This window comes from Equus quagga, chromosome 19, assembly GCF_021613505.1.
Source record: "Equus quagga isolate Etosha38 chromosome 19, UCLA_HA_Equagga_1.0, whole genome shotgun sequence".
Taxonomy (NCBI): domain Eukaryota; kingdom Metazoa; phylum Chordata; class Mammalia; order Perissodactyla; family Equidae; genus Equus; species Equus quagga.
In genome coordinates, this window is record NC_060285.1 from 30,854,082 (window position 1) to 30,860,767 (window position 6,686).

Sequence of the window (6,686 nt, forward strand, 5' to 3'; positions counted from 1 at the left end):
TGTTCAAATAATGACCCCATAGGCTCAAATTGTTGTTGAATGGAGTGGAACTGACCTTTCCTGGATCTGCTCTCAACTTATAAATATAGCAGATGTTAGGAGCCTACAGGCCTGGGTTGCACATAGATTAACTGAATCCTGTTCTAACTATTTTGGTGTGCATGAATAAAGCTGAAAGCATTCCAGAACTACTGAAATGTTAAATCTCCAATCCAGAGATCTGCTTGAAGGCCCACAATTATCTCTAATGCGATGCCTTTCAACAGATCTAAGAATTTGCACAGTTTTGATTCAAGGTGGGCTAAGGGGATGGTAAAACCAGATGAGACTTGGGTTCCAGGCCTGTTCTATTATTGCTATATTATGCCTTTTGAGGTATGTGTGTGTGTGTGGCGGGGGTTGGGGAGGGGGCTGACTAGCTTCAATAGAGTTCAATATTATGATCTTTGTTTCTTTTAACCTCTTTTATCATTATATTCTGTATGGATATAACTTAATAAATAAGAATCCATTTAACAGGTCAGTGGGAGAGGCTGGCATGTTTGCTAACTACTTGCCTCTAACTACATATGTATGACCTCGTATTTGAATTTCATTATTCAAACATTATTATTTGCAAAACATACAAGCATTTCAAAGTAACACTTTTTTTTCATAGGTGGAGAGAATAATGAAGGCTTACATTTTCCTCTTTGCTTCTTCAGCATGCTGTTTATAAGACCTGTTGTTGTTGTTCCTGTTGTAGTTGGATGTGGGGTTTTTGGTTAAATCTGTATATTTCTTCTGATTGGATTGCAAGCTCCTTGAGGGAAAAACCCTTGTCTTATTTGTTTCATGTCTGCAGGATCTGACATAGGACTCCATAAATGTCTGTTACGTTGTTCTGTAATTGAGGTAGAAATGAAGAGCCTGGCTTAGAAGGAAGGAAATGGTAAATTACTGTGGTGGAAGTGAAGTGGGTTGTACTGACTTTGCAAGGACAGGAAATAAAGCAAGGTTAATTGGTGGAAGGTAAGACGGAGGGCAGGTTCTCTGTGGTGTATTATGAAAGGGGCAGAGGCCAAAGTACAACGATTATTCCACTGAAAAACAAATAAACAAGCTGGCACATGCTTGCCAGAGCACATAGAAACTTGGAGTCTGTGAGTAGCTAGATGCTCTGTGCTAGTGACAAGCCACGAGGCTATTTGCATAGTCCCTTAAGCCTTTAATTCACACTTTTTCAAAAGTGCTTCAATAGAAAATGACTCTTTCTAATGACATGTCAATGAAATTTAGCCAGTAACTAATACAAGGTGATGGAATCTCCTTAACATAGAGAATTTAATTTTTAAAAATTAAAAGGAGATTTTAATTTTCACAAATCTCCATTTTAAGGAGATTCTATCACATCAGAAACTTCCAATGCCCAACAGAAAGAGGGCAAGAAGGTTTTCTGGAAGCCACGTGTCTGCTGAATGTATCCACAGACCTATGAAGAAAGAAGAGCTTAATTAGACAGATGAGCAATTTCCTGAAAAGACACACGCAGGCATTGGATTTCTTCTCATTTCCTCTAAAAGAAGCACGAAAACCATCATGATTAGCAACTCACTGTTTTGGAGCTTAGCCATTCTCCAGTGTATTTTCACTTGGTGGGAGTGAAGGAAGGTGATGCTGTTGCTATTGGGTTGGGTTCTCTTAGTCATGAATGTTGGAGCTCTGCTATGCAGAATGTGTGTCAGGGGCTTGCCCTGTGGTGTAGTGGTTAAGTTTGCATGCTCTGCTTCAGAGGCCTGGGGCTTGTGGGTTCAAATCTCGTGTGTGGACCTACCCACCATTTCTCAAACCATGCTGTGTTGGTGTCCGACATACGAAATAGAGGAAAGTTGCCATAGATGTGAGCTCAGTGACAATCTTCCTCATGAAAAAAAAAAAAAAAGCACAAGAAAAGAAAAGAAAAAAGAGTGTGTGTTAAATTGAGCTCCATATTATCTGAATGTAGGATTCTACTTTGTGGCTTGTCCTTAGTTAAGCTGCAATTGCTTTAGCCAGAATAATGTTCTAAGTCACCTCCCCTTGCTTTCAGTGGCTCAGGAAACAGAAACTAATTTTGATTTCAACTAAGCCAAACTTGATTAGGAAAGGGTATGTAATGTTACTGAATGAAAGCAATAAGTTCCTGCCCAAGCCAAATGTGTACTTTTAAAAATATTCTACTGATTCTTTCCCGTTTAATTTATCCATATCATCTCCATCTTTTCATTTCAGGTCATATGACTGAGAGCTTGCAATACTGGAAAATAAGAAATGGTGTTATCAACATTGAAAAACTAACACTGACATGGAAGATCAGAGTTGAAAGCCCTCTCTGGATAGCATGGATCTTGACTTTCATTTCTCAGTGCTTCTGCTTCTTGGAAATAAGGAAGTTTGTTGGTCTTTCTTTGTTTCCTTGTGCTCACTTGTCTTTTTTTTTCTTGGTGTTTTACAAAACTGAGTCATTGAAACTCTTCCCATTTCACCACCATACAGCTGTAGGGTAATCATCTAGAAAAGAAAGCTTTTTATTATTTGTAAGCTGTCAGAAATCCTTGTTATTAAGCCTCATTACAGGTCATTGACTTGAGATACTTTGAATTTGTTTTAAAAAAAGTTGGCCAGTGATTAGGAATGACTATTCTTGCTAGAGTTGTTCTTTCAGTAGTCAAGTTTAGGTATGTATTGGACCAACTGAAGTTTAAAAAGGATAAGTTGAGTATGAGGCTTCAATTAAATTTATTTCTGTAAAGAATTGCTAACGTGCTCTTTTAAACCAGAAATTAATTAAGGATTTTAAAAAGTAGAATGCTGGGAATGAAACATTGATAAAGATGAGATTTTGACAGCTACTACAAGAGGCAATGCAAGCTGGGAGAGAGAAAATCAACAGACTCCCTGGGTTGGCCAACAGAGTCAGTCTGCCGCGTTTTTACTTTAGTTCAGAAAAGGACCCCCATTAGTCAGCGTCCTCCAGAGAAACAGAACCGACAAGAGATTATATGTGTATATACAGATTTATCATCAGAAACTGGCTCATGTAATTATGGAGGCTGAGAAGACCCATGATCTGCCCTCTGTAAGCTAGAGACCCCAGAAAACTGGTGATATAATTCAGTGCCAGTCCAAAAGCCTGAGAACCAGGGGAGTCAATGGTGTAAATCAGACTCCAAGCGCAGAAGAGATGAGATGTCGCAGCTCAACAGTGAAGTAGGAAAAAAGGGACCTCTTTCTTCCTCCTTTTGTTCTATTCAGGCCTTGAACAGACTGAATGATGCCCACCCACACCGAGAAGAGCCATCTACTTTACTGAATCCACCAATTCAGATGCTAATCTCATCAAAATGCCAAAATCTGTATTAGTCAGGGTTCTCCAGAGAAATAGAACCAATAGGACAGATTTACTTATTTATTCATTCATTTATTTCTTTATTCATTCATTCGTTTATTTATTTATTATAGGATTTGGCTCACTGGGCTGCCCACCCACATTGACGAGGGCAAGCTTCTTGACTCAGTCTACTGATTCAAGTAATAATACTAGTCTCTTCCAGTGACACCCTCACAGATACATCCAGAAATAATGTTTAACCAGCTATCCGAGCATCTCTTAGCTCAGCCAAGCCAAGTTGACACATAAAATTAACCATCCCAGAACTCCTTCTACGAAGTAAGCGATTAAGCTTGACACCAGAACTGGAGTATATGGGAGCGATTTTGTAATGTTCTTCTGGTGGTTTTGAGACGTTTCAAATCACCAAAACCATCTTGGATATCATCTAATAAATTAATAGAATTCACCATAGTAGATTTCATAAAGAGGGGAAGTTCTGTAATAGTTCCAAATGATCTCAATTAGTTTATCATTAGAAGTTAATGAAAAGAAGCAGGGAAGCGTGTGAACTCAAATTTTAGTAGAGCTAAATTTTTAACATTCTTCTCTTTTCTTGTTCTACACTCTATATAACACTGTGGCATTGATTTGCTGCCCGCAAGAACCTCCCACCCCACACACATACACATAAAATTACTTTAGAGTAGATGTTTAGTGGAGGTCCAAGCAGGAGTACTCAGGCCAAGCCTAACCATCAGGTGTGTTTCGTCTGCCTCTGCAGAATGTTTAAATTTTTAAAAAATTTAGGTTCAACACTGAAGCATAAATCTAAATTTCTGGTCTTTCTTGAAAAATAGAGAGATTTGGTATTGTTGGACCTATAATATCCATGTAACCCGAGAGGCTGGAGCTGAGTAGTGGCCCTCCCATCCCATTTCCAAGGGCCATGAACAGTACTGTTTGACACAGTCCTCACCACTCTCTAATTTCTTCTCAACATTGGGAGCCATTTATGATCAAGGTTGGGCTTTTGTTTTTCTTACAGTTAAGTTAGCATAAAATTGCACTATTTTTAAAACGTGTATCTTTTTCAAAAGAAGACAAATGACAGATAGATTGAGAAGAGTATATGTTTCAAGAAAAAGAGGAGTGAGCATATTACTTATAGATACAAAGACTATCCTTAAATATTTGTTTTAATTAAAGCATACCTGTTTCACCTAGCTGTGCAATGTTACCTGGCTGGTCTACCTCAAGTTAATGTACTTGCATGTCCCTTTTAGGAATTTGAGAATAATGTAAAGTAATACTTTTGCTAACAAAAAAGATTCATTTCAGAGACTTGCTTTGTGGTATTAAACTTTGTCATCAGGAGGTAACAATGATGTAGAAGACACTAGGCTATGTCCTTTGACTTTTTCTCTTCTTGACGAGCCTTCTCTTTGGGGCTCCCTGGATCATTGTGTGCATGTTCCTATCTTATCTGGATAATTCTCTACTCACTGACGCAAAGGACTCCTGCTTCTGGGACCTGGGCTCTGATCTATTAATTTTTGGTTGTGTGTGTGCATGCCTGTGCGCATGTCTACGTATGTGTATGTTGGGGGAATGTTGGGTGGGGAGCAGGTAGGGTGGGTGGTGGTGATGGTAGCTGTGGGAATTGGCCCATTTCTCAGTGGGATTCCAGTTCAGACCCATCTGTTGAAGATCTGAAACAGCACTATGGTTGCTTTCTCAGATGCCATTGGCATTGAGAAGACTGAATTACAGTAGTCCCTCTTTATCCTTGGGGGATACGTTCCAAGACCCCCAGTGGATGCCTGAAACCACAGAAAGTACTGAACCTCATATATACTATGTTTTTTCCTACACGCAAATACCTATGATAAAGTTTAATTTATAAAGTAGGCAGAGAAAGAGATTAACAACAGTAACTTCTTTTGGGCATATCTGAATTGCCAACATCACTACTCTTGCACTTTGGGGCCATTATTAAGTAAAATAAGTGTTACTTGAACACAAGCACTGTGATACTGCCACAGTCAATCTGATAACCAAGATGGCTACTTAGTGACTAATGGGTGGGTAGCAATGTACAGTGTGGACATGCTGGACAAATGGATGATTCATGTCCTGGGCAGGCCAGAGAGGGATGTTGTGAGCTTTCATCATGCTACTCAGAATAGTACACAATTTAAAACTTACGAATTGCTTATTTCTGGAATTTTCTATGTCATATTTTCAGACTAACATCCACTGTTGGTAACTGACACTGCAGAAAGTGAACCATGGATAAGGGGAGACTACTGTATCCATTTCCTTCATGCCTGTGTTTCTGTTATTAGAGAATACTTTGTTCACTGAAGGTTTCTTAAGCAGTGTATAATTGTGTATTCATACTTAAGATTTTTTTCTTGGTATGAGGATCGAATTCTAGATGTAGAGTCTTATTATCTTTTACTTAAATCAAAGCTTTGAAATTGTGTTAAAGAGTCTTATAGAAACAGTCCAGGCTCTTTAGGACCAAAGTCCAAGTTTTTTGGTGAGGAAAACTTGCCATGAGCTAACACCTGTGCCAACCTTCCTCTACTTTGTATGTGGGATGCTGCCACAGCATGGCTGATGAGCGGAGTAGGTCCATGCTGGGATCCAAACCCGTGAACCCCAGGCTGCCAAAGCGGATCTTGTGTAACTTTAATGACTCTGCCCCAGGGCCGGCCCCCAAAGTCTAAGATTTTTAACAAGACTTGGTGAGTGCTGTCTCATTCTTTTGAAACAGTGATTATGCAGATATCGATATACAGTTCACTTTTTTTTAAATGTCCGCAATGTCCATGAATTGAAATTTTACCAGGTTAATTCCGTTGCCTGGTCCTAAGCACTGCGAGAGAATAGAGGACCCAGAATCAGATTCTGAGCAGACTGAAAATTTAGATGGGAAGGCAAGACATGCAAGCATAAAATGGTTTGATAAAGTAAACTTTTCATCAAATGATTATGTCCACCCAAGGAGCAGTGGCAGGAAATGACAGATTCTGTTGTAATTGCAGAGAAAACTATTGAAAAATTCCTCCCACATCATGTCAACCTGAATTAGTTAACATCTTCTCTAGGAGAGACTTGAACCTGAATTTCAGCAAATTTAGCCTTCATGAAAAGGATAAAAGGGCATAGATTGTACTGATTGTTCATGTAGCACCAAAGCAATCACCGAAAAGTGGGAAAAATAATTTTTTAATTTTTACAGCATTCAAATAATTTCTTTCTGCCTAAGTCTTATTTTTCTCTGAATGGAAATTATGAGCAGACACAAACAGAGGGTAGATTTCTCTCT